This window comes from Camelus ferus, chromosome 21, assembly GCF_009834535.1.
Source record: "Camelus ferus isolate YT-003-E chromosome 21, BCGSAC_Cfer_1.0, whole genome shotgun sequence".
NCBI classification, from domain to species: Eukaryota; Metazoa; Chordata; class Mammalia; order Artiodactyla; family Camelidae; genus Camelus; species Camelus ferus.
Genome location: NC_045716.1, coordinates 19,498,132 through 19,508,521, shown reverse-complemented (window position 1 = coordinate 19,508,521; position 10,390 = coordinate 19,498,132).

The following is a 10,390-nucleotide window of genomic DNA, read 5'->3' as shown; positions in this document are numbered from 1 at the left end:
CTAGGATGAGAGGAAGCTGAAACAGGACTGTGACAGCTTCCTGAGAATAAAAACACTTTTAATGTATTCCCATCTTAACACATGCACTCTGCAGTTCTTTAGTTTGGGGGGATTCATTTGTTTTCATTTTTCTCTATATAAAGCTATTTTGAAATGAATAATTTCTAAAGCCTCTCCAAGCTTGTATCAGAGAATAAGTTATTCTTACTAAACAATATAAAATTCTATATAGAAACTTACCTTCTGGACTACAAATAGCTCATTCACAACTGCTCCAAGAGGCCAAGTTTGAAGCTTGCTGAACTTTGAGGTTCCCACCAGCTTTTCTGATAACGTGCTTTGGGACAACACTGATCTGGTGGTCAGATTCAGCATCACACACAAGGGAGGCACTCTTCACATCCAGGAACAACTGTGCCAATAATATTTTGATATTATAATTATTTTCTTTGGAGTGAATTTATTTTTTAGCTTTTTTTTTTTTTTTTCCTTTAGCTTTTTTGAAAACTTTTACAAAAAGAGAATTCACTCCCAGTAGCCACTGTAGCATGAAACATCTCTTGCTTCTCTTCTGGGGCCTCAAATTCAAATGGCTTCGTTGCTTTCAGCATCACGACTGTCATAGGGCTTTTTGGCAGCCCTTCTTCCTTGATGCATTCCTGCTGAGTCACCATCTGTTTCTGCTCAGGCTGAAGACAACAGACAGAAGCCATCCGCTTGAATAAAGAAGGAATGATTGAGGAAACCTTAACTTCACTCATGACGTTAAACTTCAGAAAGCCAGCCAAAGATAGGTAGAGTCAAAGGAAGAGATATAGAGGGGTTAGGAAGAGATATGAGATCTAGAATTAACCAGATAGAAAAAAAAGGTGCAGAAGGAAGATTTCATATCCCGTGCTCAAATAAGACAGCACACCCAGCTTTGGAGGCAGACTCCCTAATCTGCATCCTTACTTTTCTACTATACGTAAAGAGCCCATCGGAGCGCTAAGACATTGCTAACTAAGGCAAAGGGGGGAATCTGATCCCGTCTTCTTCTGTTGACTCCGTTAGGGCACAAGATGTCCTTGCTCTGCCACCCAATAGTGTCCTGAATATTCATTTCACTCTGGTATAAAAGTAAGAGAGCTCAATTATCTGCACAAGGCTCCCCACAGTTTTTAGAGATGCTCCCGTGCATAATGAAATGACAGATTCAGCTAAGTGCAAGTAAAGGGAGTGACCTAGGTCAGAGATCCGACAAGTGAGTTACAGCGAGAATTAAAAAGAAGAATCAGTTCAACGTTTATGAATTTACCCTTATAAATAATGAACTATCCACTAAGGTTTACATAAAATAATTCTATCTCGTTATTTGTAGTTATGAAAAATTGAAATAATCTAAATATCCAAAAATAAGGGTTTAATTAAATAAAATATGTTATAGTCAGACAATAGAATACTGTATAAATATTAGAAATGCTTTAGAGGAATAATATGATAAACTGTTAAAATTGACTCAAGAAAGGTAAAAGACCCAAACAGAATATCCAATATGTTTCTTACTGGATACATAAACAATTAAGTCACACACACACAAACACACTAGAGAAATGTTTACCAATATCAAATACGGTTTTCTTTAGGTGATAATATTATAGGTAATTTTTTTCTTTGTGCTTTTCCAAATTAATGAAAAAGATCACATTGCATAAAAGGAAATATAATAAGACCAATATCTGACTTTTCAAGAGAAATTATAAAATCTGGAAGACATTATAAGGAAATATTTAAAATACTGAAAGAATAACATGGCAAATCTAAAACATTTTCAAAATGGAAGGCAAACATAGATGCTTTCAGACAAAATTGAGAATACGTGAATCAGACGTCTACTGTAGGAAATAATAAAGGGGAATTTTTCAGGCTGGAAGAAAGAAATGTCATACGGAAGCAAGAACGTCATGAAATAATGAAGGCCACTTAAAAAGACAAATACACGGGTAAATATGGAGAATACTGACAGCTTAATACCACACCAGTGATGATTACAATCATGGAGGCAATGGTGCTGATGACGATATTGTATGTAGGTTATAATATAGAAGTGAAATAACGGTAATAGCACAAAAGGCTGGTACATCAGTCAACCTCACTGCATAATAAACCACCTGAAAGCTTAGTGGCTTAAAGCAGCAAGCTTTTATTATCTTTCGTAATTCTGTAGATTGAGCAGTTCTTCTGATCTCGGCTGGCTGCGTGAAGCCGGATGATCAGATGACTACTCACACACACAGGTCTGGGACCTCAGCTGAGACGCCTGAGAGGTCTGTGATAGCTGGGACCTCACCCTTCGTGGTGTCTCATCCTCGCAAAGCTCAGCCAGGCTTGCTCACAGCAGGGCGGAGGGTTCCCAGCAGCCAGAGGAGGGAAGCTCCAAGGTACAAGCCCGTTTCACACCTGCCCTTTCATCGTGTTTACTAACGCTCCATTGGCTAAAGCAAGTCACATGCCTACACCCAGGTTCAGAGGTTAAGGAGCAGAATTTCCACTCCTGATGAGTATCTGTACAATCTCAACGCAAGGGTGTGACAGCCATGGGTACAGCATACCGCAGCATCCATTCATCAGAAGGTACCGTTAAGACAGTGAAAAGCAAGCCTTAAAATGAGAGAATAGATAAATTACCATTCATTGACTGAGATAGTAGTGTACCCAGTGGGTTCCCTTTTTGATACTTTATGTCTACATATAAAACAAACTCCTCGTATCCAGAGTATAAATAACTCTCATAAACACATTTTTAAAAGGCAGACAAACCACCAGGTAAGTAGGCAGAAACGTGAATGGTCACTTGGCTAAATAAGATTTACAAATGGCCAGTAATCACATAAAGATTAACAGTGCTCACCCTCAAGTGGTATTACAGAAATGCGCATTAAAATACTCTTTAAAATGGCAACTGTTTTTTAAATAAATGAGATTTTTTTTAACCTGTGGATTAAGTTGAATTCTTACATGACTTTAGGAAATAGTTGGGCACCATTTACTAAAGCTCGATATATATTTACCTTACTATCCTGTAATTCCGTTCACAGGTGTACAGCCAAAAGAAAGATTCACACACATACATGATATGATATCTATGTATATAAAAGTATGTACATGTATATAACGTACATAATATTTATAATGGATATAAATGTTCATAGCAGCACTATTCATAATGTTCCCCAAATAACAATCAATAGTACACTCTCTCATACACATACTCATGTATATATACACATATATACATATAGAAAACCAAAAAATGAAATATTATACAGCAATTAAAATGAACAAACTTCTGCTATGAACTACATTAGGGAAATTATAGAGGGACTCTCTGCTGTAGGAAGAGGTGTAACTGACCCTTAATGGTAAGTTATTTCTATGAAGCAGGTGCTTCAGATGCAGGTAAAGTCTCCCTTCTATGTGGACAGCATAGGAGAGAAAACATGAATGCAGGTTCGAGTGCCTGACACACCCGGAGGCGAAACAAACTGAAATGCCGGAGTTTGGAGCAGAAGTTTTACTGCAGGGCTGAGCAAGGAGAACTGGGTGGCAGTATGCCCTAGAAAACCCTGAATTCTCCAAAGGGTGTCAACAAAGCATATTTACCCCCCAGGTAAGGGACAGCGGTCGCAGGGTACATGATCAGCTTGTGCACAATCCTCTGATTGGTTAATGAAGGTTAATTCCCTCTCTGTTGAAGGAACAGGGCTGTCAAAACTACCAACCCCTAGGCGCCAGAAGATCTAGAGGTCACGCTTCTCCATCATCAAGTAGTTAATTTCTCCCCTTTGATTGCGGTTTTTAGCATCTGAAAAACCCAGGAAATATATGTAAGATACTGTTGTCTGGGTACTATAGGGAGGAGCTACGGCAGAGGATGTGGGAGAGGGGTCTGACCAGGAAGGCCCCTCAGGGTCCTGCTCAGTTATAGACAGACTCAAGAGATGCCAAGGGCACCACCACCCCATTCCACAACATCACATTGGCCGTTTATTATCGCACACATCACAGTACCAAGGTAATATTTGTGGAACAGCGTATCTGCCCATCACCATCTTTCATTTTCCTTAATAATCAGGTGCAGATTTCTATTTGTTTCATTAATTATTTTCAATCTTTTTTTTTTAAATCTTACAGGACTCTTATAGATGTCAGTCACATTGCCTTTCAGCTTCTTTTCCCAGGGCTATAAGTGCTCACATTGTTTCATCTCTCTTCCTATAAAAGCCTGTCCTATGGACTCATTATTTACTCTGTTTCCATTCAAGATTTCTCCAGACTCCTCTACTTCATGGGAGGTGAGGTCGTGAGAACATTACAGAACACACTGTGTGCAGACATGCCAAGAAACGTCAACAAAGGATGAAAGATGAAACCTACAAGGAAACAAAACAAAAATGGTTTCCTACCAGAATAGTTAGGGGCAGTTTGGGGCACGAATAAATTTGCTACATCCAAAGTAGACCTAGGATGGAGTTTTAAAATAAAATAGGAAATTAATTGACTTCTTAATAAAATAAAATGTTAGGATCATTACAACAGCAAGAGGAGGAAAGATTGCAGTAGGGGAAAGTTGGTGCTTTCCTGGACAGAGAAAAGAATGAATTCTTCAGCTGAGAGTGAAAAATAAAAGACACTGCTAAAAATCTTCAACCTGTGTTCACCAACGCTTCTAGCTTCCGGGCTCAGAATCAGAAAAATCACAGGGCTTTGGGTTACTTGAAACAATTACTAGTGTAGTTACTGCCACCTTGAGGCCATCTCTAAAACCTACATCTTCTAACTTCCGGGAGCGGAGGAAAATAAAATTCAAGACACTACCAGCCCTCTCCGTAAAGTGCCTTAAGCACTACGTAAAATTTATAACAGTGTAGTACCGTGTGCTTATACCACAACTAACATTTCTCATTTACATCATTTACATTTATGTCCTCACTGTATACTCTCCAACAGGTAGAGTACTCTACTTTCTAAGCCTGGAATTGTGTGAATAAAAGCCAGACCAAATCACACGTCTACTTACAGAATGATTTCAAAAGTAAGAAAGGTTAGGAAGGCTTGTTAAATCTCAGGTTTGGTTTCCCACTCTACCTCTCACCTTAACTTTTGCACATAACTGCTTGTCACTGCATTTTTTTTTTTTCCTGGAATTCTTAATCCATCTTCTCTCTCAAGCACCATAATGTTCTACTTCTGACTTTCAGTTAAAATTCATTTTCCAGAAATATCCACTTGCTGTCTCTTGGCAGTTCATTTACTTCACCATGTTCTGGACCATGGCTAGATAATTTCCAACTTTATCTCCTAACCAGCCTATAAGCAGGGGTGATTTATTTATTTTTTTTACTGAAGTAGATTTAGTTTACAATGTTACGCTAACTTCTGGTGTACAGGATCATGTTTCAGCCATACACGTACATACGTATATTCCTTTTCATGTTCTTTTTCATTATATATTACTAAAAGATATTGAGTAAAATTCCCTGTGTTATATAGTAGAACTTTGTTGTTTATTTATTTTATATATAGTAGTTTGTATCTGTAAATCTCAGATTCTCAATTTATCTCTTCCCCCTCTTGCTCCCCACCTCCAGTAACCATAAGTTTGTTTTCTATGTCTGTGATTCTGTTTTGTAAATAAGTTCATGTGTATCCTTTTTTTAGATTCCACATATAAATGATATCATATGGTATTTTTCTTTCTCTTTCTGGCTTACTTCACTTAGAATGACGATCTCTAGGTCCATCCATGTTGCTGCAAATGGCATTATTTTATTATTTTTTATGGCTGAGTAGTATTCCATTGTATAAATATACCACAGCTTCTTTATCCAGTCATCTGTCAATGGACATTTAGGTTGTTTCCATGTCTTGGCTATTGTAAATAGTGCTGCTATAAACACTGGGGTGCATGTATCTTTTCAAATTAGAGTTCCCTGTAGATATATGTCCAGGAGTGGGATTGCTGGATCTTAAGAGTAAGTCTATTTTTAGTTTTGTAAGGAATCTCCATACTGTTTTCCATATCAGCTGCATCAAACTACTTTCCCACCCACAGTGTAAGAGAGTTCCCTTTTCTCCACAGCCTCTCCAGCATTTATTTTTTGTGGACTTTTGAATGATGGCCAGTCTGACTGTGTGAGGTGATATCTCATTGTAGTTTTGATTTGCACTCCTATGATAATGAGTGATACTGAGTATTTTTTCATGTGCCTATTGGCCATTTGTAAAGCAGAGGTAATATTAAAAAATATTTAACCAACTGTAAGGCACAAGGATTAACTCGAACATGTGTCTGCTGTAAGAGGCCAGTAGTCAAACACGACAATTATCACCTCACTGACCTCGCTGTCCAGTGTTTTCCCCCTCATTCTGCCCCAGCTGCACTGGCCTCCATACAGTTCCCCAAACCTCCCAGGAAGACTCTTATCTCAAGGCCATTTGTAAATGTTGTCTCTTTCTTCTGCCTAAAGGGTTTCTTCCCAGGTTTCTATGCCTTACACTTACCACTTGCTAGTAGATATTCTGTGTATTTTACCCATTATATTTATTTGTCTCTACCCACTGGAATGTTCGCTCCATAAGAGTAAAGATCTTTATCTATTTCAGGTCCTATTATATCCCCAGCATATGGGTGATTGGCTAGGAGCATGTGATTATTTTTGTATAAATTAACTAACTAATCTAATCGACAGAACACTGCCCTGATACAGGTAACTGTATTATCTCCCTTTTACAAACCAGGAAATTGCGTATCAGAGAAACTGTGTAATTTATCCAAGGATACACAGACAGCAGGTGGCAGCGCCTGACTTACTCCACATCCATGTGATGACAAAAGCCATGCTCTTTTTACCATGCCACCCAGCCTTTAAGTAGAAAACAGTCCACGGTTTGCATGTGGTCCCAACACAGATGCAGACGTGTGGATTTTGTGCCTTCTCCAGTTCCCTTCCAGCCAAGGAATTATCCTCCCCATGGTGGGCTAAATTGCTCTCAACATGACATATGTCTATGTTTGGATCTTGCATTTTCAGGATATATACTAGGGCCTTAAGGAGACGCAGAAAGGAAATGACAGGGTGGGAAAGGGGGAGCTGGCGCTCAGGGAGACTGAGCCACAGGCACTTGTTAACAATTGACGCTGAGAGAGAGAGGGAAGCAATTATCTCAAGTTTCCGGTTTGGAAAATCAGGTGGTGAAGGAAAATAAGAGAGGAGGAATTAATTTACCCCAGACTAAGAGGTACGCAGGGGAGTTTTGATACGTCATGTCTGAGATGCCTTTAGGACACTGGGGCTGAGATACCCAAGTATCCAATGGGCTCACGGCCCAGCTCATTACGGCCCTTCCCGTGTAATGTGCTGCTATGCTGATCGCGTGTCTTACTCCCTGCTTACATGCTTTCCTGATTCGCTCAGCACTGTCATTAGTTCTGATTCAGCTTCATAACAAGCTGGCTGAAATAAAGTGGGCTGAAGAGTTTGAGGAATGCAGACTAGAGCAGAGGGAGGAGCAAGGTGAGATGCGGGTGGGGGGCGTCAGGCTGGGGGTGCTCACTGAGCAGGAAGGCTTGTCTTTCTGGAGTCAGGCGGCAGTCCGTGGAACTTCGGCTCAGGATCTACCAGTAACTGGGACAATCCAGTGTGGCAGGAAGTGTTTGTAATTTAAACCAAGAATCTCGGCAGGATGTCAGACTCAGAGACAGGTGGGAGTCTGGCCATGCTGCACGCCATCTGACCTTTCATGGAAGGAGCTTGCTCAGCAGCAGGTGTGTGAGAACCCCAGCTGTGGGTGAAGGGCGTCAGAGTCAAAGACTTTGCCAAGCAAGCTAAGATTCAGAGAATGTCACTCTCAGGAGGATGAAATGTATGGCATGGAAACAGAGGCAGGCACTCCGTTGTACAAACCAAGGCAATTCAGCTAGAGAGGAGGGAGAGGCAGGGAGGAGGAGATGTCAGCACAGCTAGCACTTGCGCTACTGGTTCAATGGCGGCAAGACAAATCCTACACCTCTCTGACGAGTGAGCTGGTTACTGCACGCCATGGCCACGACTGGCTTAGAAATTCAGTGGGGTTCAGCTTTAGAGGAATCTACAACACCCAAGGGAAGTGAGTTTGCAGGATAACATCAGTCTTTGGCTTTGGCAATGCAGCTGAATAATATTCTTTCCAACCTTTAGGTTTGGCTTTGATTACTCCAACACACACACACACACACACACACACACACACACACTCCCGCACGCACTCCCATACAGGCATGCACATACACTGCACACACAGCCAATCATTCTCTTGTTTTTGCAAGCTTGGAGGAAAGTTCTTCTGTCCATCTTTTTTAATTCAACAAATATTTAACAATAAGTAAGTTTTAAGGATCTAGCGTGCAGCGTGGTGACTATGGCTGATAGTACTGTATTGTACACTTGAAATTTGCTAAGAGAGTAAATGTTAAATGTTTTTACCAAAAAAAAAGGTAACTTGGTAAGTTTGTGTATGTGTGCTCTTTTCACCCTTAAATATGAATGAACAGGCATGAATCACATTCAGAAAAACCTCTAATATGAAAGACAAAAAGCAAAACATGCAGAGAAAGGAACTTAAAAGTAAAAAAGCAGGAGGCAGAAGAAAACTATATATATATTTATATACATAGTCATCAGAGATAAGAGAAGGCATTGCATCAACGAAACGAAAAGATAATACTAACGTGTGAAAAAGTAAAAAAGTAACAGAAGAGTTTTCAGATGTGTTTTTTTAATGTGATAGAAGAAGAAATTTAAATTTTATAGGCTGGCGGAGGATAAAGCTGAAGAGTTCCTTTTCAGGGTATACCTAGAAGACAGTGAGATGGAAAAAGGGAGAGAAAAGAAGTAATGCAGAGGTTTATGCCTGGATGGACAGTAACCAGCTCAGAACAGTTGCCCGAGCAAGAAAATAAAAAAAAAGACATTCTCAAAGAAATAATATCTAGCTTGATGAGTGAGGGGGACAACATATACAAAAGCATACCATCTTTAAATCACAAAACACCAGGGAGAGAGCAAATCTTAAAAGCATCCAGAAAAACAAATAGACCACATCCAGGAATTAGGAGTAAGAATGGCTTTCATTGCCTTCCTGACAGCAGCACCAGGAGCTAGACGATAGGGGGGCAATCACTTTAATGCTTGAAGGAAAACAATTTTCAGCCTGGTTCTCTAAAACCAGCTGATAATTAATGACAGGTAAGTGTAAGGGAGTTACTCAGGGGACCCTCAGGATGATGGTGATGAAAAGTCCCTGAACCCTGACCTGTGTGGAGCCGGAGAGCAGCTTGTCCAGCTGGACGGAGGAGGAGGACAGAGAACTCAAGGAGGACCACTTCCCACGGAGGAGTGCGGGGCGCTTGTGCTGCAGGTGGTGAGCGGTTCTGATGAAGTTTGCGAATTTACTGTCAGAGGAATTTAACAATTTGGGGCAGTTCAGAAAGACCTAGAGATAAGGACATAAAAAATTGAACAAACTATTAAAGAAATGTCATTGACTTCAGAAAAAAAATTAAAGATGCATGAGGAAGGAAATGTAAACAGCATACACGACATGACTTCTCTGAGAGTTTCATTTACACAGTCACAGTCATAGAAAACCCCAAATGTTGATTTAGCCAAAACACGTGGAAGGACCAGATCGGGGAAACAGGAGGAAGGAATCACAGTGCATTTGTGAGATGTGGGGCTCTTGCAATGTGGGAAAAGAGGGGTGTCAGAAAACTAAATTTTCATCTTCTGTGGTAGAAAAATCAATAGATAAAGGAGTCGTTAGAACTGAAAACTAGAAATAAAACACATTATTCGAAAAGGCTAAAAGTGGAGATGGGAGTGGGGAAGCCGTAGACAAGGGATTACTCTTTTTTATCATCCTGTAACACTGTTTGCATTTTAATCCATAGTAATGTATTTGTCTGTTTAATAAAGATTAAATTAAGACATCAGGGGCTCTACTAGATGCTGACTGAAATATCTTCCCCCTTGCTCATCCTAAGACTCTATTAATTTGATGCAAAATTTCAAGCACAACCTACTGATAAAATATAATTGTATTTCAGAAGTGGAGTTAATTACTTCCAGCTAAGAGAATTTGGGAAGGTTCCACTAGGGAAAAAAAGGCACCTGGGCCAGTCCTATCAGAAAGAATCAGATGTTAATAAGTGGGAATCCAAAAAAAAAAAAAAAAAAAAAAAAAAAAAGGAATCCCAGGTCAACAGAATGGAATCATCAATTTCAAGGACTATCCCCATATGGTCAACACGTCATCCCCTCCTTGGGGTCCCTGATTGTCTGGCATGGAGGGCTAACCTTTCTCTCTCATC